The following is a 21,056-nucleotide window of genomic DNA, read 5'->3' on the forward strand; positions in this document are numbered from 1 at the left end:
ACAAATATTTGTATAGCATCTTAGACTTTTTCTAAGAGCAGACTTTTTACAACTTCCCAGTGAGGTAGGCAAAGTCAGTGTGATTATCCCCAATTTGTAAGTTCACAGATGAATTAAGTCACCTGCTTAAGGTCACAAGCCAGGAATAGACTCAAGAAGGACCTCAGCCTCCAGATGCCTGGGCCAGGCACTTTGCATTATAAAACACTGTGCAAATAGCAGTGTAGAGTCAAAGTCAGCTTTTATCAACCAAGTATGAAATAGCCAAGCCCTGGTATGACCAGACACCAATTAGTAGCCACCAGTGCCCTAATGGATTGGTAATGACGTCCATGGACAAGGAGATGGTAAGTTAATGTCCCTACTGCGTATTACCCAAACCTGGAAGTCCCAGGGCTCCTTATTTTTCTTTTTGACCATTATCTTCACTTGCATCCAACTCTGGCAACCCAGTATCGCGGTCACTTCCTAGACTGTAATTCTCAGGATTGAACCACGTCTAAATTCCCAAGTTTTCCATTCTCTGTCTACAACTTCCTCTTCTTCCATCTACCTCAGTTCTTGCTCCTCTCACCTTGTTGTTTAACTTTGGTAACGCTCCCAAATCCTTGACCACTTTCTTTCTTACCACTTTACCTGACCCCATGATCTATTACCTGAATTACTCTTCTAAGATGCTAAACTCTTCTGTTCCTTTGTCTTTTTATTAAACTGTAAAGTTTTCTACTGTGACTCAGTTCAAGCAATCTTCCTTTAAACCTGAATCCTGCTGGAGCAGAAGTTTCCAAACATAAATCTTAGTGACTAAAAATTTGTGTTTTATTTCAGCTGGTTCATCAGTGTTGTTTCTCAAGCTGTTGCTCATCCTTGGTCAGCAGATGGGCAGCCACATTGCACATCACTGTGTAAATAGTGCCCCTGGAGTTGTGCAATGCAGTAGTACTGTTGTTCAGCTTCCCTTCTCATTCCCCTCACTAGTTATTCCAAAACTGTTTAACTATCCTCAAGTTACCTAGAAAATACCCAATTCCCTCGTTCATTAAAAATAATGACCTCGTAGTGCATTAATAAATTGAAATAATGATATAAGGAAGACCTCAACCTCTCAACCCTAAACCTAAAGACCTCTCTATCTACCTCCATCATCTCCTCCCTCCTTCCCACCTCCAAACATAGGCCATCTATCCTACCGCAGTCCCATTCTCCCATCCAAGCTCAAGATGTAACTCCTTTTCAGTGACTATACCATAAGAATCAATCCTTCTCTTTTCTAAATCCTCAGTCACTCCCTCTACATTGTACCCTTCCCCTCAACTTATAAACATCCTCAAGTTTCTCATGTTCAGAACAACAGAACATACCATTGTGTAACAAATACTGTGAACATGCCACCCATATATCCTTACCCCCTTCCTTTTCAGGGCATATCAGCATAACCTCCAACTGCTGACATCTGCATCTTTTTTTTTTGAGACCTTCTCTGGCCACCAGAGCCCATTCTGCTTCCACGCAGCAAAACGAAAATTTCCATAGAGTTTACGAGCTACCGCCTGCCTGTAGAGCAGCTTACCACCATTGATGAATGGAAATTGGTGCAAAATATCCCAGCTCCCTCAACCACCAGGCGGGATAAACCCGAGGCACATATCCTACATTGTTAACAAGACTTTCCCAATGGGATTAAACTCTAGTTAATAGTATCTTGCATCCTTTTCTTTTTCTTTTTTTTTTTTTTTTTTTTTGCTTCCTTCCCTTCCCTGTCACACTTAGCACTTCTCTAGCCATATTTCCTGAGATACTTTCCCAAGTAAACTATTAAACTATTTCACTTGCATCCATGTATCACGGTCTGCTTCTGAATTAACCCAAACCAAGACATCCTCTTTTGATCTCAACACCCTTTCGCCATTCTCCTTCCTTCGCTGCTATGATTCTTGAAGAATAATCATATCATCAAGAAATTGAATTTTGCTTCAGAGAACTCAAAATGGCTTAAACAAATTAAGGGTTTTCTTTTTTCTCATGGAATGATACATTTGGCATTGTGAAATCCTGGACAGATGTGGAAGCTCCACAATGGCATCAGACCCCCAGGCTCCTTCTGTCTTTGCCCTCAGCCATCCTTTGCATATTTTAGGAACCTCATAGCCACAATGAGTTCAGCTCATAGCCGAACCACCTCCAGTATCACCTCCAGATTTGAGGAAGGAAGATGCAAACAAGAAAGAGGCAAAAGAGGCAGCTCAGCCAGCCCTTTGTCAAGGAATTTTCCCAAAAGGGTCATCCAATAATTTCTGCTTACATCTTATTCACCAAAACTTAAATCACACCTAACTTCTAGAGAGACTAAGAAAGTTTTTGTTTTTAACTTAAATCTTGACTTTTTGTTTCCTCTAATGATATTGGGGCTCTCTTGTAAAAAGGGAGAATGGATATTGGGTAGTAAACTAGCCATCTCTCCTACAGGAGTCTACAAAAACAGTTGCAGTTTCTCAATCACTGTCATCTGGTTTCCAGCACTCTATGGAAAATACTCTCTAAAGTTAGCAATGTTTGCCTACACCTAGACACAACAGGCAATTTTAAGTTCTTTTCTTACTTGACTTCTCTGTTTTCACCTTCAATTTTCTCATTCACCACTCCTATTTTATTTGCCTCATTTGTACACATTTTCCTGTATTTAATTGAATTTTTAAATTCCTTAAAAATTCCTTATCAAGCCCCTTAGCTTTCCAAGGGAGACAGTTTTATGCTACAACTAGTTAGGAAGGAATAGAGAACAAAGATAAAATGCTGGAGAGGATAATGTCCTCATTCTGCCCAGAGGGCCTCTAATCCCTTTTTAGCATTTACTTATTTATTTTGGATCTGTGCACATACTCCCACTCTCACCTTGGGACACTTGATGGGCTATCCCTTCCAGTAGCTTTGTTTCTGAGGACCTCTCTCAACTTACCAGAGCCGACTTTGCCAGGGGGAACAGAAATCTACAAGTGCTGTAAGTGCATGCTATCCCCCATGGGCATGCAAGTATGAGAGCTCCAGCTCCCTTATTTCAGGTAGGAAAACTCGGAGGAATGGCTTTCAATCCAGAACTCTACCGTGGGATCAGACTAGAGCCACCTTCTGAGGGACTTTGCTTGGCTTCTTCCCCTTCTCTGTCCTGCTTCCCCACTCCCTTTTTGGGTTTCACTGGGAGCAATTCTTTAATAAATCACTTGCACACTTCTGGGGAATCAATTTTAATTACATAATAAATATTTGTTGGATTGAAGGAACTGAACTAAACCAAGTAAGTCTTTCAAGATCTGTTGCTGCATTAAGACAGCTTTGGAAGTTTTTTTTATAACCTTTCTAAAGTTTAGAATGTTACTTTTCTAGAAAGTAATATTTTGATACAGTTCATAAAGTCTAAGAAATCCAATTATAATTATTTGCTTAAACATATAGTTTCTCTAATATTTATCCACAGACCATAGATTTAATCATGCAAGTAATTTTAATACAGTATCACACAAGCAGTTTGGAACTGTACTCTGTGCTATCATTCTTAATTTTTATCATTTCACAGGAATTATTCATTAAAGTTGCAGAAATTTTATTTTTGAGAAATCTCTGGAGATATGGAGTGATATAGACATATTATCTTTATATAATTCTATCCTTCCTCTACAGAGAAGAAAAAATAAATGGTGCTAAATTCTCCAATACCTCTTCTCTCTCCTAAGTGACTATTCTATCAGTGCATTGACGTTCAGCTTCGAATTCATCCTTTTTTTCCTGCTTTGTGATAGGGAAGATGAGCCTCATAAATATTTCTCCTTGACAGCCAGCTCAATATCAAGCTTTGTCAGTTGAGGGCAATGGCGGGACACTGGAGAAGAAAGGGGTTTTCTCTTCCTAGATCTGGTGTGCTTCTCTCATTGTTCTAGTTGTTTTCCTGCAGAGTGGGTCACTTTCTGTGGCAATGTCCCCATGGCCTGCAGTAAGAATCACCCCCTCCTGCTGAGTTCAGCAAAACTCCCAAGGGCACCTCACTTCCTAGTGACATCCAGAGACAGTTTCTTCTACCATGTCCTCAGGCAGTTTCCTGAAGCTTTCTTGCAAGCCCAGTTTTCCAGAGTCTGGCTTTCCAACAAGTCAATGGCACCCGATCCCCACCCCACACCAGGATTCTCCCTGTGAATTTTGTCAGCATCCCAGTGGGGGTTCTCTGCCTGCCAGCCGCATCCCACTGACTTTGGAATAGCTTTGACCAGGAACAGCACAGCAAATTACTCTGCCATCCAGTGGACTTCAACATACCCTTGCCAACAAGGTTTGAATTCCAGCCTTGAGAAGAATTCTCCCCCTCCAAGTTATTTCCTTCCCTGGGTGCTCTTCCTCAGCCCTTGTATATCCTTAAGAGTTCTTTTATTCCTCCTCTTAGCCAATTCTCTTTACTCCACTTCCATGTTAATAATTTTTCATATTAGATTTTCCCTGTTCCATCTCTTGATAGGACTCTAACTAATAAAGTGACTAAGCAATGTAAAAATACTTAATTTTTAACAATTGCCAGTTTCTAAATGTGTGATTTCTTTGAAAGATGGAGAATTTTAAAAAGATATCTAAATGAGTCATGCCCTTTTAATCTCTTTTTCTAAAGCTCTTCTTGCACTTTTAAAGGATTTTCAATTTGAGGCAAAAGAAAGTCAACAGCTGAAAGGTAACCATATAAAATCTAGAGCTGTCACTCTTTCAGTATATACCTAGTGTTAGGCACTTTACAAATATCTCGTTTAATTCTAAGAACAGCTCTGCAAAGTCAGCAGCATCATTCCTACTTTAGAAATAAGGAAACTAAGGCTTCAAGATAGTAAATAATTTGCCTGGGGTCACACTGCTGGTATGAGGCCCGATTGAGATTAGAATCCATATGTCTGGATCCCAAATCTCTTCCCTGTCTTCCTTGGTATCTCGTGTAGGCACAGAATAAAGCTTTTCAGATCTTTATTAATTAGTTCCTTCATTCATTCCCTGACATTAGTTGTACCCTTGCTATATTTCAGGTACCAAGTCTCAGGCTAGGTAAAAGAAACAACAACAAAGTCCCTGTCCTCAAGGGGTCCTCATTTTAAAACAACTTTTCTCAACCATTTGGCCTCAATCATCCATTGTATTTTGGACCTTTAAAATGAGCCCTGAATTCTCAAGCAAGCCTGAGCAGGGAGCTGTGGGCCACCTCCTACTTATGTGCTTTACAACTCTCTGTATTGAATTTGCCTAATTTTTCTGCCCTCTTTTAGGTTCCTCTGCCTGAGGACTCAGTTTCAGTCTAATCATGTGGATTTTGATCCAGTTTGTGGCTGCCTGTCCCTACTCTGACCTTCAGCCCTTCCCATTCCTCATCTTGGCCTCTTAATACCAAACTCTAGGTCTGCTTCTGGTGTTCCATGTTCCATGGCCCATCACCACCCACCACTCTTGAGCCTGCCCCATCCCCCAATCTGGCCCTGGCCAAGCAGAGGCATGGAAATAGGCTTCCTCTAAGTGAGGAATTTTGTTTCACCAGGACTCGATGTGGGGACAGCCCTGACCCACATGGGGGTATGAGCATGCTGGACACCCTTACAGAGGCTGCTCTGCTGGCCATCTCCTATTCCTCAAACAGACCAAGTTGTCACATACTGATGTCATTGTTTATGCTTGCTGTCTTCCCAGAATGCCCTATACAATGTCTTCTCATCTTTTCTATATGGCCCAACCTTCCTCCAGCAACCTGGCTACATTCAAGTCGAGCATCTCCTCTTCTTGACACCCTCTCCCTCCCGAGCTCAAGGAGATAGACCTTTTCTAGGCAACCCCTGCAGAACTGGAAGCTAGCTGCTGATTCTTTGCCAGTCTTCCTACAGGAATTGGGAGCATCTGGAGGACAAAGACCATGTTATATTAGTCTGTGCATCCCAGAGCCTAGTACTATAATGCACATTAGACCCTTAATGAATACTTGGAGAGGGAGGTTGGGAGGAAAGAAGGAAGAAAAGAAGAAAGGAAGGATGACAGGATGGAGGAAAGGAAGTGTTTTAGTTTCCCAGTCTGCTGTAAGCAAAGGCCATGAAATGGGTCAAGTTAAACACTGGGAACTTATTCACTCACAGTTTTAAGGCCAGGAAAATGTCCAAATCAAGTACCAAAGACATTGTTTTCTTCCCAAAGACTGGTTGCCAAAGATGCTTGGTTCCTCTGTCACATTGCAAGGCACGTGGAGTATCTGTTAGTCTCTCCCTTCTCTGCCAGGTTTTGTTGATTTCAACTGCTTGTGGTTTTCTCTCTGTCTGAATTTCATGCTCTTATAAAGGTCCCCAGTAAGAGGATTAAGACCCATTCTGACTGAGGTGAGCCACACCTTAACTGAAGTAACCTCATCAAAAGGTCCTATTTACAATGGGTTCACGCCCACAGGAATGGATTAAGTTTAAGAACTTGTTTTTCTGGGGTAATACAGCTTCAAACCACCACAGGAGGGACAGAGGAAGGGATGGAAGTAGACAGGAAGGACATGTATTTTCTGACTCTCTTCCAGCCCATTTATATGGCATTGTATCAGATGAATGAAAGTGCATATTTAAGAAACCTACAAAAACACCATTTCAGGTGGCTTCTGGCTGAGCCTGTTCCAGCCAGTGACCTCATTGAGACCGCAGGAATAAAACCACCACTATTGCCACCATCACTACTGTGACAACACCAAACTGCTCACATTTATTGAGGTCCTGTTATGTGCAAGGCCCCATGCTAAGCATCTTCTGTCCATTGTTGCATTAATCATCCCAATTACCCTATGACTGGATACTATCCCTATTACCATATAAGGGAACTGACACTTAGAGATGTGAAGGGACTTGCCAAGGTCACCCTGCTAATAAAGAGCAAGGCTGGGATACTAAATCAGACTGTTAGACACCCAGGCCAAACTTACAGCTCTCATACTATGCTGCCTGTCTAAGGGAATTATGTACCTTTTCACCCCTAGAAGGACATACAACAAAGCAAAATATCCTAAAGACAAAGACCTATCAACTTTGATCAATAAAAAGCATTTTAAAATCCACAAAACCAACTATAAATGAGTCAAAGCATGATGGTGTTTCTTTGTAGAAACAAAGCCAAGGTCATCCCTGGGATGAAACTTCCCTGCTTATTTGGTAGGGGTAGAAGGGTGGCGAAAGGAAAGGAGACAACAGTGAATGGCATAATTTGCACAATTTCTGACTAAATTGAAATAACAAATAATAAAACCACCATTGCACTCAACTGGAAGCATCAAATAGACTATCATAAAGTATTACAATAGTGAGGATCTTGGGCAGAATTGATCTCAACTTGGAGAGATTTTATCTCGGGTAATAATGCATGTCTTTCACTAAACAACTCCCCCACACACTAAGTGGGGGGAAAGCATTGGCTGAACAAGGCGCTTTCAAAAGGCAAGCAATTGAATTTTGAACAGCAATGAAACAAGCTTCACAAGAGTTGGTTTCAAAATTAAATGGCTTGTATGATACTCGCTTTGATTCCCAGGGTCTCAAGATGTAAAATGCTACTTTACATGCATTTGCACAGCCCATTTCTCTGTAATACCGCACTCGTTTGACAAGTATGTTATGTTAGAAGGAAATAACACACAAAGGGAGGTAGGCTGCCTAGGGACTGATCATATTTTTTGCTTAAAAGTATTCGAAGATCGATGCAAAGAGATGTGTCTTGCATCTCTCCTCTAAACTGTGTCTGGAATCTCCTAGAAAGACAAGGATGAAAATGTGCACCATTGTGTGTTCAGCCCAGGAAACTCTCCACCTTGATTCTACACATGTTAAATTTCAGAATGGTCTACTCTCAAGTGGTTCGTTGCCAGAGTGACTGGTCAGGTATTGGTTGACAGCACATTAGCTTAGATGGAGGCAGAAGGCAAGAGGCACCACCATCAAAGATAGCTACTTCCTGCCCCTTGTCTTCAGACAGACTGCACAGCAACCATTCATGGTGTATGGTTTGCAAAAATGGCCACAGCCCTTTACCCCTCCCTGTATGCATGCTCTGTGCACTGTGGCTTCACAGCTCCTCCCATCAAAAGACACCATTTATTTGACCTCCCTTTGGGTCTGGGCTGGTCTTATGCCTTGCTTTGACAAATAGGCTGTGGCAGAAGTGACACTGCCAGCACTGAGCCTGGGCTTCAAGAAGTCCTACACTCTTCTGCTCACCTGTCTTGGGTCCCTGGCCTCTTTGGCCAGGTCAACAAGCTAGAGCTAACCTGCTAGAGAATAAGAGACTATGCAGAACACAGCCAAGTTATCCCTGAAGAAAGGAAGGAAGGAAGGGAGGGAGGGAGGAAAGAAAAAGGAAAGGAAATAAAGAGAAGGAAAAGAGAAAGGAAGAAGGAAGGAAGAGAGAGTGGGAGGGAGGAAGAAAGAAAATATTTATGGAGAGCAGTCTCCCTTCCAAGTCTCTCCAAAATAAGTCTACCAAATTAACCGGTGACTCCAATTTCAATAGGTAAGATTCCAGGATAAATTACAGAAATGTGGAAGTTAAGTCTTTAAATTTAAAAGAAGAAGAGATAGAAAAGAAAGAAAACAAAGATCATCAGACCACACAAAAGCAGGTTGCTCATGGCTCTTTCCTTTTTATTATGACTTCCTGACAGCCCTTTCAGAGATATCCTGTAGATAAAAGTCCTCTGGATTTAGCAGAGCATTTATCAAAGTCTCTGGTGATCTTTATTAAAAGGTGGAAATTGTGGCTCAGATGATAGCAGGGTGAGGTGGATTTATGACTGCTTGAAGTTCTATTCCCAAGAGGGATAGATTAGGAACCAACTTCAGGTTAGAAGCAGCTCTTTAGAGCCTGAAGGGCTCCTGTTCAATATGTTGCTGTTTTTTAATCAATGACAGATGAAGATACAGACAATGTTTGTCCAAATTGACAGGGGCTATGAAATCCAAGGGACTATCTTTGAATGCCTTTGATGACAGAATTATTATCCAAAGATATCTCAACATGCTTCAACAGCAGGCTAAAATTTAATAGTGTTCTTTATCAAATAATCAATCAGGAAAGTAAAAATGAGGAAATAGGGAAAAAATGTGGCTAAAAAGCACATGTGGGGAAACTATTTGTCTGTGGACCAGAAGCACTTAGAGCCACTTGTTGAACATAGATGGCTGGGAGTCTACCCTCTGAATTTTGTCATCATCCTCTCCTGGCTTGGGAAGTATAGACTTAAAGACTATCTCTTACTATAAAATTCATATGAATCTCTAATGGGAGTGGCTTCCAAAGCTATTTTGGTCTACTATTTCAATCTTAGGGAACATTAGAACACATACTTTTTCAGAGGAGAGGGAAAGAAAACAATAACCATATCTATGGTTTACTAAGCATCTACTATGGGGTGGCTTGTGTTTTACATACACTTTCTCATTTAATCACCACATCATCCTTTCAGTGTGTGGGTTAATAATGTCATTTCCTAGATGGGGAAACAGGGGTCCAGAGTTGTTGAATGATTTGGCTGAAGTTACATGGCTGATGAGCACTAGAGGTGGATGCGACTGGAACATTCGTCGTACCTGGTGTAGCATAGGAACCCAACACTTGCTCATTTAATTGGTTGATTACATTCTTACACTGTCTGGGCTGGTCTGAAAAGTCCAAAGGGTAGCATTTAGTTCTGGTTGCCATGCTTTAAGAGAGCGTCAGCAAAACTTAACCTTGTCCAAAACCTAGTCAAGGAATGAAAGGATAAGCAAATCCTCTGAGGTCCACTTAACCGGAACTGGCAATTTATCCTATCACAGTAGGTGCTTAGTAAATGTTCAATGAAAGACTGACTTTAACTTTAAAAAAAAAAAAAGAGTTTCATGGTGTCTGTTGTTCCAGTTACCTATTGCTGCATAACAAACTACCTGAAAGACCTTGCTTAAAACATTAATAGTCATCTATTATCATTACCATTATCATTATCTCTCATCGTTCTGGGAGTTGACTGGCTTAGCTTGGTGATTCTCAGAATCTCTTAGCTAGTTGTAGTCAAATGGTGGCAGAGGCTGGAATCATCTGAAAAGCTTCTTCATTCTCCTGTCTGGTGAGTTTAGAAATAAGAATTTGAAACTAGAGAGGAGCGAGTAAGTGTACTGTGCCAGTTTGAATATGTTGTGCCCCCCAAACGCCATTATCTTTGATGTAATCTTGTGTGGGCAGACATATCAGTGTTGATTAGATTGTAATTCTTTGAGTGTTTCTTTGGACTGCACCCCACCCAGCTGTGGGTGATGACTCTGATGGGATAATTTCTATGGAGTGTTGCTTCGCCCATTCGGGGTGGGTCTAAGTTGATCAGTAGAGCCATATAAATGAGTGGACATAACAGAAGGAACTCAGTGCAGCTGTGAGTGATGTTTTGAAGAGGAGCTACAGCCAAGAGGGACACTTGAAGAAAGCACAGAAGCTGCAGATGATAGACAGCCGTTGAAAGCAGACTTTTGCTCAGGAGAAGTTGAGAGAGGACAAATATCCCAAGTGCAACTAAGAGTGACATTTTTGAGGAACTGCAGCCTAGAGAGAAACATCCTGGGAGAAAGCCATTTTGAAACCAGAACTTTGGAGCAGACGCCAGCCACGTGCCTTCCCAGCTAACAGAGGATTTCCAGACACCATTGGCCATCCTCCAGTGAAGGTACCCAATTGCTGATGTGTTACCTCAGACACGTTATGGCCTTAAGACTGTAACTGTGTAACCAAATAAACCCCCTTTTATAAAAGCCAATCCATCTCTGGTGTTTTGCATTCTGGCAGCATTAGCAAACTAGAACATGTACATAAAGTAGATCTGGGTTTCAGGGTTTGTAGGAGTGGATAAATAATAGCAGAGGTGGCCTCAGCAGTGAAACATCATCAAGTACTTACAGCGAGTTTCATATGAAATCTGCAGTATTGAGCATGTGGGAGGGGGGTAAGGGATGGGTAGAAAGAGGTCAGAAAGCAAGGGGTAGACAGGGGGGTTTAAGCATCACGTGGAATACTTGGATAGGAGGGACACTGTCTCAGACAGACTCATTTGGTGATATCGTCACCAATCTCTAGGCATTTACATATCAGAAGTGCTTTCTGTTTTCCTCTGGCTATATCAGTCTGGACAGAGTAGATGTTTTCTGCCCTCTAATAACTTCTAATCAACAGTCTCTGCATGCCCTCTTCAGACTGTAATGGAGCCCATGCAATGAGTCCCAGTTCCGTCTCCTTGCACATCAGTTTACTACATAGCCATGATCCATATCTGATGGACAAGCCAGCAGCATGGGGCCACAGAGTGTTTCCTGCAGTATTGGTAAAGACCATTGTGGTGGTTTGAAGCTGTGTATTCCCCAGAAAAACATGTTCTTAAATCTAGTCTATTCCTGGGGGTGTGAACCTATTTTAAGTAAGACTTTTTGTTGAGGTGACTTCAGTTAAGGTGTGGCTTGCTTCAACAAGGATGGTTCTTAATCCTCTTACTGGAGTCCTTTACAAGACAACAAAATTCAGACAGAGAGAGAAAGCCACAGAAGCAAGAAGCTGAAATCAAGGAAACCTGGAAGAGAAGGGAGAGACCAGCAGATGCAGCATGTGGGGGTAAAGAGATGGGTGGAACAAATGAAACTGTAGTATTCTTTGATGACACACTTTGGCTAAGCCAGCAGCCCCTTAATGTACTCAGAGAGGAGTGCTACACTGAACCCTCAGGCTGGGTCATCTAACACCAGCAATTAGGCTCTGCCCTTTCCCAGTACTATATGGAGTGCCCCACTATGCCTGACCCCTCATTACAGAATACATAAATCAAGGAGCAGTTCTATAAATTTGAATCTATATTTAGATACATTTCAGTAGGTGGGAGAATGATTCATGCCTGCAGCTTAGAAGCACCTATGGAGCATCGTGTCAGGCAGTTGGACTGTGGAATCTGTTATTCTTTAACCCTTGATGTTCACTTTTCTGAAGACTGGCTGCTGCTGTTATGGCAGTGGGTGGGGAAAGCTGAAATAGATCCCAGATTGAAATAGTGGCCTGAAGATTAAAAGAGTAGATTTGGGTTGAGATGAAAACTCCCATTCCTGATTTGAATTGTAGAATTTTATAGCTGGAAGTGGCTTTAAAATGTATTTAAACCAATCTCTCATTTTTCAGGTGGGGAACTGGTGCCATAGAGGGAAATTTACATATCTTCTGCCATTTCTTTCTATAATAGAGTATTTCTCCAGTATACACAGTGAAAGGAAATGGAAAAAAATTAAATTTGGGTCTGCAGAATTTTTTCTCCAAACCCTGACTTATAGAATTATTTCTCTATCACTTTGCCACCCTCGCATGACAAGGTGGAAGGGAAGAAGCAGTGCACATGGGGAATTCTGTGATCTGTTCCCAATTCCATCTGAACTAGCTGTGGGATTTTCTAGTAGATCCTTTTCTGGTTTTCTCTTCTTATCCCAGAATCTAGCAAAGTGCAGAGCACATGGTTGATGGTAAAGAAATGTTTGATGATTGAATAAATGTACTGAAGCTATAATATTCCATGATTCTCAGCATAGTAATAAGAAAAAATTAAATGAAATCCTTTTGAATAGTAAAGTTATTTCATCTAACAGGATATGAATATTTCCAGCTTCTTGGATTTGCATTAAGATAAATGCATGGTAATTTTACTGAAAATACTTTCAAAAAAGTAATTGACTTAAGGGCACAAAGATGTCCCACAGATATTCATTCATTCATGCCAAACATTTTAGGAAGATGGAACCTTAATTTTATTCACCAAAGAGTCAAGGTCTGAACTTAATTCCCAAATGTACCATGGAGGAGATGCCTATGGTTCTGTAGATTTGGGCCATGTCCACATTTGCTCAACTACTGCTTTTCTGGTTGTAATGGAAATGCAGAGAAAGACAGTTGTCAGCTGAGCTATGGAAAATGCAACCACTGGAGTCAGTGGTCTTCAAAGATGTAGTTATAGATTTCCCCCAAGAAGAGTGGGCTCTCTTGGACACCTCCCAGAGAAACCTATTCAGAGATGTGATGGCAGACATTATCAATTATCTGGTTTCAGTGGGATTTCAGGTCTACAAATCAGACATGTTTTCCCAGTTGGAGCAAGGAGAGGAACTGTGGAGAGAAGGAATAGGATTTCTCCAAAACTAGAGTACAGGCAGGGAAAGTGGCATTAAAAAACAAGAAATGATAACCATACAGAATATCTGCAGGAAAGGCGTATCTACCATTGGGATCTCACATTCCAAAGAATCCCTTTAAATGTAATGATTCTTAAGAAGAATTCACACACAGATCCACTGCCTCAGCATGCATTAACTCACAAGGAAAAGAAATCCTATGTCAGCAAACTATTTTGAAAAGCCCTCAGTTTACCAGTTGTCTTTCACTCAATGCATATTACTGTAGTCAGATGTTTTCTCCAAAGAACCATGGAATTTCAGGAGATACGATACTGCCTTTCTTGTGCAGCCCCCAGGTAATATAGTGGTGTGGGGAAAATCATCCCTGAGTTTGGGGATTCTTTAGATTTCAACCCAACCTCCATATGCCCACAGTCCACCTGTTCATCTGCCTGTTTTAATGCCCCAGTGGTGTCTTTCTGCCTATGATTTTCAGTGCCCACACTAAGCAAATTCTTCCATGTGTAGAAATGTGTGTGGATCTCTCTTCCCCTCACAAGGTCCCTTCCCTTTATGGAATCTTGGTGAATGTAGTTCTTTCTGTGTGTCTAATCCTGTGGTCCTTAAATCTCACCTGTTTTAATGATTCATTATTTATTTACTTGTCTTGCCTCTATCACCGTATCTACCTGGAATCAGAAGTCCCTATGTTTTGCTTAAAAAAAGGTCACCCTATTAAATTCTCAGCTCAGAAGGGCTGCCTCTTTCTTCTGAGGCTTTTAATCCCACTCTGAAAATTGTCAAATACCTCAGCAGAAAAGCCAGGTAGACTTGGCATTCACGTCATTGTGCTTCCCCTACAAATCCCACATGTACTGGTTCTTCTCCAATGCCTTCAACTAGTTTTTTGACAATTTTATCTAGGTTTTATCAGTGCATGTGGGCACTGTCTAATAAAGACTACTCAATTGTGAAAAAAAAAAATAGTCAAGACCTCTGGGGAACAGCCTTATAAATTAATCTCCCCTTAAACTTTGTAGCTCTTTGTTTCTCCAAGTGGGGCAAATGAACCCACAACATCAGTGTGGTTATCACCTGGGAGCTTGTTAGAATTTGTTCGAATTTCAGCCCCACTCCAACACCACTCCAAGGAAGTTGAATCCACATTTTTAACAAGGGTACCAGGTGATTTGTGGGTATGCTCAAGTTTATGAAACGCTACCATACATCAGTTCAGCAGCCTGAAATCTTTAGAGAGAAGCGTCATTCCTATCTGCAGTTTATAACTCCCTTTACCTCTGTCAAAGAACCTAGCATGTACATCACCTTGCTTGAACACTCAAGGATAAATACCCCATAAAACAAACATCAGAAAACCTTCAGCATATTTCCTTAATTATCAGGTTAAACCACATGAAATTGCTGATACTTGATGTTTTTGAGCTACAAAAATGGCAGTTTCATATATTTTAACTTACTATAATATTGTATTCACCATTTAGTTAGTACTTATAATGTGTCAGGCTTTGCACTCACTGAGGTGGATATTATTAAATCCATTTTACAGTTCAGGAAGTTAAGGACTAAAAAGGTTAAGGTTTGATCCCAAAGTTATTCAACCAGTAATGGAAAAGCTCACATCGACACCCAGCCATAACACCAAAACCCAGTTTTTCTCAAAATGTGAACCTCAGATCATCTGCATTAGAAACACATGGAAGGTGGTGAGAATGCTTATGTTTAGGACTCATTCCAGATTCATGGAATCCAAATCTCTGGGGGTGGGGCTTAGGAACCTACATTTTAGTAGCTCCCCTGGGATTTGGGCACATTATATTTGGAAACAAAATGGATCCCTCTATTTGCTTATGCTGCTTCCTTTCCAAGTTGATAATGGAAGCTCACTGGCATAAAAATCTAACTCACCTGAGGGCAGAGTAACCATATATCCAATTTTCCCAGAACAGACCCAGGTTATAAAAGTTACTATGGCGTAATTATTAATAACTCCTCCTTTGATTCTCAAAACTATTCTGTTATGGATGACAACTCATATGGTTCCCCAGTGTTAGGGAGAAAGACAGACTGGGTTTCTCCCAAGAGAGCACTAATGGCCCTATCCTCCACATGGCAGTTGTCTCGAGTTTCTCAGTGAGCTGAGCAAGTCTAGGTCTATCCCTGAAAACGTCCAGTGCTCTGACCCTCACACTCTCTCTCCTCGTACCCTGCCTTCCCCTGGGCCTGCTGCTTCAGGCTGGCAGTGGCAGGCAGGCTCCCAGTTGCACACGAAGCGTTAACACAGGGCTGGCCATGCTGACATCCCCTGGAAATTCTTGTGAGGACCTTTTGTTTAACTTGTATCTGGCTCTGTTGAGAGCATTAACTCTTTTCCCTGTGGCCCTGTCCAAGACCCCATCTCTACTATTGCAGTGCTTGTGTCCCCACCAGGCCAGGGGCTCTCAGGGGTGGCAATTCCACTCTGCAGTAGACGTAGCCCTGAGTGAAATCCCAGCAGAGACTTGCTGATGGCCTAAATGAGAAAATTAAAGCAGTTATCAGATTATTGCCCCAGGAGCAAGTTTTGACAAGTTGAGGAGAAAAGAGAACAAGAAAATTTCAGAGATAATATAATTACATAAAGGTCTTGAGAGAGCTGGGGGGATAAAAAAAACCTTTAGTGTGTCTGCAAAGTCAGGAAACAGAGGATAAACTCATCTTTAAAGAGCATTTGTATTAGCTACAATTTCAAGTCATATGCTCAATACATTCTTGTTCCGCCTCTAGACACCTTTTCAGATAAAATGCCATGAAATTTAACACAATGGTTCTAACAGTGACTATATTACAAGTCATCCCAAAAGTCCGGAAACATGAGGAAAATTATTTATTTATTATACTTTTTTCGGAGTAACATTTTGACCCATTGCTTTAAATTTACAGGCATTTCAACTGAAAAGATTTCTGCAGGTTGAAAAAAAGCATAATTAACATACTGCTTAAAGTTTATCTTGTTTTCCATCTTTCAAATTTAGCACAGAAAAAACATATTAAATACAAGTCCAATATTTTACATTTCTTTGAATCTGTACCTGCTGCAAATGTCCTAGATTGGTTTGTCTAATACCACTCCAACCTCTTCCTTGTGCGTCTTTATTTATAGAGGCCAGCAAATGAAAAACTACATTTCCCAGGCATCCCTTTCGTGATCTGGCCTTTACCAAGCAGATGCACCAACTCTAGACTGAGCAGGCAGAAGTGACCATGGTAGATTGGTGGCCATCTGGAAGTGTGGTGGCAGAGGTATATGGCTTCTTCTGTGGCAGCTGTGGTGGAGGTTCTGGTGCCTCCCCAGTCCTGAGCTTCCACGTGTAGAGCAGCCAAGGCTGCAGTTTCCTGACCAGCAGCCTTCCTGAGTGAAGCAGAAGCTGCATGGTTCTTCATTCTGTAGCGCTAGCAGCTCCCATGCAGGCCAGTTTTATAGTGTGCATCTGGGAGTTGTTCCCGGTAGCTCAGCCTGAAGTTTGCTTTTCCAGCCCTTCCAACAATCTAGGCCTGCAAATAGCCCCCACATAAATCCTTTACACCTAAACTAGTCAGGGTAGAGTCTGTTGACTGCAACTGAACCCTGACCAATTCATCAGCCCAAGGAAAGGAGACTTAAAGCAAAATCTGATGGACCCGGAGTTCTGATTTTCAGCACACTGATCAGTCATGATGATTGATAATAGGAATGCTCCTGCACATCTCATGTCCAGGGCAGAGTTCAGATTTACTATAATTCAACCTTTTTCCAATGTGTGTTCAGCCAATCAAAATATAACCCCTCCCCTGAAAGAAAAAGTTTTACTAGTAAAATATATGAGGGAAACACTAGAGCAAGGCAAAAAAAAAAAAAAAGGTGTGTGTGTGTTAAATCAGAGCTTTTAAGATGATTGCATTCATTATGTGCCTCAAAAACAGCAATGTAACATGTTTTTCTCTAACATTTTGAAGACTTATTCTCCATTCCTCCACTACCTTCTGTTTTTGTTTGTTTGTTTGTTTGTTTTGTTTTTTGCAAGACTGATAGTCCAAGAAACACACTCAGAAAAGGTTGTGCCTAATCCATTAAAAGTGGCCAATTCTGATCACAGAGAAGCCGAGGGCAGCAGGGATTTCTGTGGTCTTTCCATGGAAACTTCACGTTCTTTCCATTCAGATTCCAAAGATCTTTTACTCATCTGCTGGCTTCACTTTCATCATCATAAAACAGTATTTTATCTCTCCCTATAGCATCTGCTATGTTTGGGACTAAAGATAGGTATAAGGCATAATGATATGATTGTCTAAGTTTTATTCCTGGCTCTGACTTACTAGCTGTGTGACCATAGGCACATTCAAACCTCTCTGTGTCTCACATCCCCATCTGTAAAATGGAGATTATTATAGTTATTATGAGGACTAAAGGGAACACATAAAGCATAGAGCTGTGCTCTCCAGTAGGGTAGACACCAGTCACATGTGCTATTTACATTTAAATTAATTAAAATGAAATAAAATTAAAAATTCAGTTCCTTGGCTGCACTAGCCACATTTCAAGTGCTTGGTAGCAACAGTCATGTATGACTGGTGACCACCATATTGGAGAGTGCAGATACAGACATTTCCATTACTGCAGAAAGTTCTAGCAAGTGCTGAATAAAAGCTAGTTTTATGCTCAAGGCCCAAAAAAGATTGCGTGCTTTGTTCAGGCCCTTAACTCTTCAGCCACATTTCCAGCTAGGAGATAAATACAAATCATAAGTTCTCAGTCATTCTTTGCCCTCTCTTCTTTTTATCCTCTCTCCTTCCCTCCCTCCCTTCCTTCCTTCTTACCTGTCTCCCTGCCTGCCTGCCTTTGTCTTTCCTTCCTTCCTCCTTTCCTTCCCTTTTTCCTCCTTCCTTTCTCCCTTCCTCCCTCCCTCCTTCCCTTCTTTCCTTTCTTTCTTCCTTCCTTCCCTCCTTCCTTCCTTTCTCTTGTCCCTCTCTTGGTTTCCTCCATCCCTCTGTCTGTCTCCCAAACAGAAAAATTACCAGAGAGTTTCTTGGTTCTTTACCGTAATTTCATACCTTGTGGTAGGATATGTTGGCTCTCCAAGTGTACTATTCCAGTGTCACTATCACATTTAAGCCTCAGGGCTCATATTACTCTCATGCCACCATCTAAAGAGGTCCCGATTTTGTGAGGCAGAGAGCTGAGCCTGTCTTTCCACTGGCTTCATCCTTCCCCTCCATGGAAGTGAAAGGTTTTGACAGATAAATGTGCACCTACTAAATTATTTGTACAAGAAAACCTCATTTTATTGCACTTTGCCTTATTGTACTTTGTAGATGTTGCATTTTTTACAAATTGAAGGTTTGGGGCAACCCTGCGTCAAGCAAGTCTATCAGCGCCATTTTTCCAATAGCATGTGCTCACTTCATGACTCTATGTCTATTTTAATTAAAGTATGTACACTGGTTTTTTTTTTAGACAATGCTGTTGCATACTTAATAGACTACATTATAGTGTAAACATAACTTTTATATGCACTGGGAAACCAAAAAATTCATTTGACTCACTTTATTGCAATAGTCAGTTTATTGTAATGGTCTGGAACTGAACCTGCAATATCTCCGAGGTATGGTTACAGTAGCAAATGTCACCATAATGAGGTCAACCAAGCCCTGTTGCCACAGGCCTCTGCTAAGGCCTTAGAGAAACAGGCTAGAGGGAAATTTAGGTTGATGATACTCATTGTAACAAGATGTGACCACTATTCCTGTCTAAAAGGATCATGATGGATATTGATTCTTAGTTTGGGAGTTTGGCTCATTAAAATACCAAACAGAATTCTATAGGGAATGAGCTATATTGATTGGTTCATTTTATTTTATGGGTTTGTTTCCTACGTAACATGTAACTGTATTTTATGGTTGCTATAATATGCAGGAATTAGAGATCTAATTTGGCTAAAGACGAATTGGCTGATAAATTATGAAGCACTCTCTTCCATCAAAATCCTGGATAATTAAACAAAAGTTTAGTAAATGTTATCTTTGTAGATTGTTTTCCATTGGGGTGGAAGATGGAGGAGTGGGAAAGAAAGTTTTTTGTTCTCTTGTCACATTTTAACTTAGCACTTAAGCCGCTAGTAATGAGTTTAGGGATTTCAGACAACGCAGTTAAACTTTTGTCGAGGTCCATTAAGCTGTCCTTTCTTTCACATCATTTTGTTTCTAAAATCTCAAAACGAATTGCCATCAGTGGTGTGGTGGAACGGGCACAGATTCTGCAAGTATTCAGACTTCAATTAAAATTCTGCCCCTTACCTGCTGTTTGAACTAGGGCAACTTACTAAATTGGCTATTTTGAGATTTTACAAAATTGTTTTTCCCCACACAGACATATTAAAAATATTCACTGCTCCCTCCCTCCCCACTTCAGTAGGTAGTTTGTACTTCCACGTGCCTTCATTCTGCACTTGCCCATGTGATATGCTTGGCCCGTGGGAGGTTAGCAGACATGATGCAAGCAGAAGCTTGAAAAATACTTCACGGTTGGGCTCCCTGTCTTGTTCTTCTGCCACGGCCTCTAGAAGAGCATGCTGGATTTAGCTACCTGGTCCCAAGAGAAGAATGAGAAACACCTGCCGCACCCCCTACAAAGCTCAAACTAGATCAGCTGACTCACAGATAGCCTGTAGACTTTGCAGGTTTGTGAACTAAATACGTGGTTATTGTTGCACGTTTCCGGGATTTGTATCACAGTTAAGTGATACAGCTCCTCAAGCTTCCATTGCCCATTACCTTCTCCCTGTGTGCAGAAGAAGGGATGGCTCTATGTAAATGCTGCCCCTGGAGAAGAAGGAAGGCATGGCCAAGAATGAAGAGATCAGTTGACAGATTAAATGGTTATGTATAAAGCCAGTGGTGGAATAAGTATTTCTGCATTCAAGAGTCAGGTTTGCAGAGATAAGAACGAATTTATGGTTTCCAAGGAGTACTTGCCTGGAGGACTAAGAACACAGCTTTTATATCATGAAGCTTATACTAGGAAATAGTGCCCCTAAAATAGGATGGCCCAGTAGAAAAGAAGAAAAAAGCTAGGAGAGCAAGAATTTGAGGAAATGTGGCTAGAAATTAGATGCAAGAGATCTCTAAGCAGGGCCTAGCTGAGTCTAAATAAATAAATACAGAGAAATCCTATACAAGATTGCTCTGTGGTTTTCTTTTCTTTTTCCTTTTTTTTTTAAATGAAATTACGTAAAATGAGGAGAGATATAACATGGCTTGACAATCCAAGGGAAATCTCAAGCAACTGCGACCCTTACATTCCAGCATCTAATGTGGCCCCTGAACGGGAGACTCAGAGTGGCTGAGGGACTTACCAAGGTGGATGGACCAAGGATAAAACCTACCTTAGTGATGGTTGATAAAAACAGGAAATGGATCCCTGGCCAATCCTGGGGGACAGGGACACAGGAAATACATGAAAGCTAGTAAAGCAGAAGAGGTCCAAAGTGATAGAAAAAGATTGCACAGAGACATGGAATTCAAAACAAGGTGTCAAAGCTGAATGATGGGAACTTTGCTCAAGCAAAGGAATTGGGCTATTTTCTGGATTGAGGAGTGCTAGTCACAGCATCCATGTGTCTCTGTTATTTGACATTCACTGAGGAAGAAGTAGAGAGCAGGGAAATATTTATATCTGGGGCTGACACTGAGGTCTACTGAGTAATAAATGACAAGTTTACAGAAGCCATAGAAGGAAACCATGAGACTGAGGGCTAAAAAGTGGCAGGTGAGAGTCAGTGTTGACAAATGCTTAGTAAAATTAGTATGAGAAAGGATAAATAAAATTGAGTA

General features: G+C 41.1%; 1 pseudogene; it reads left to right on the forward strand.

The window, feature by feature from the left end:
- Positions 1-323: 323 nt before the first annotated feature.
- The window catches only part of LOC119526516, a 33,013-nt pseudogene continuing 12,280 nt past the window's right edge, over positions 324-21,056 (forward strand).

The sequence above is a fragment of the Choloepus didactylus genome, chromosome 1, assembly GCF_015220235.1.
Source record: "Choloepus didactylus isolate mChoDid1 chromosome 1, mChoDid1.pri, whole genome shotgun sequence".
NCBI lineage: Eukaryota > Metazoa > Chordata > Mammalia > Pilosa > Megalonychidae > Choloepus > Choloepus didactylus.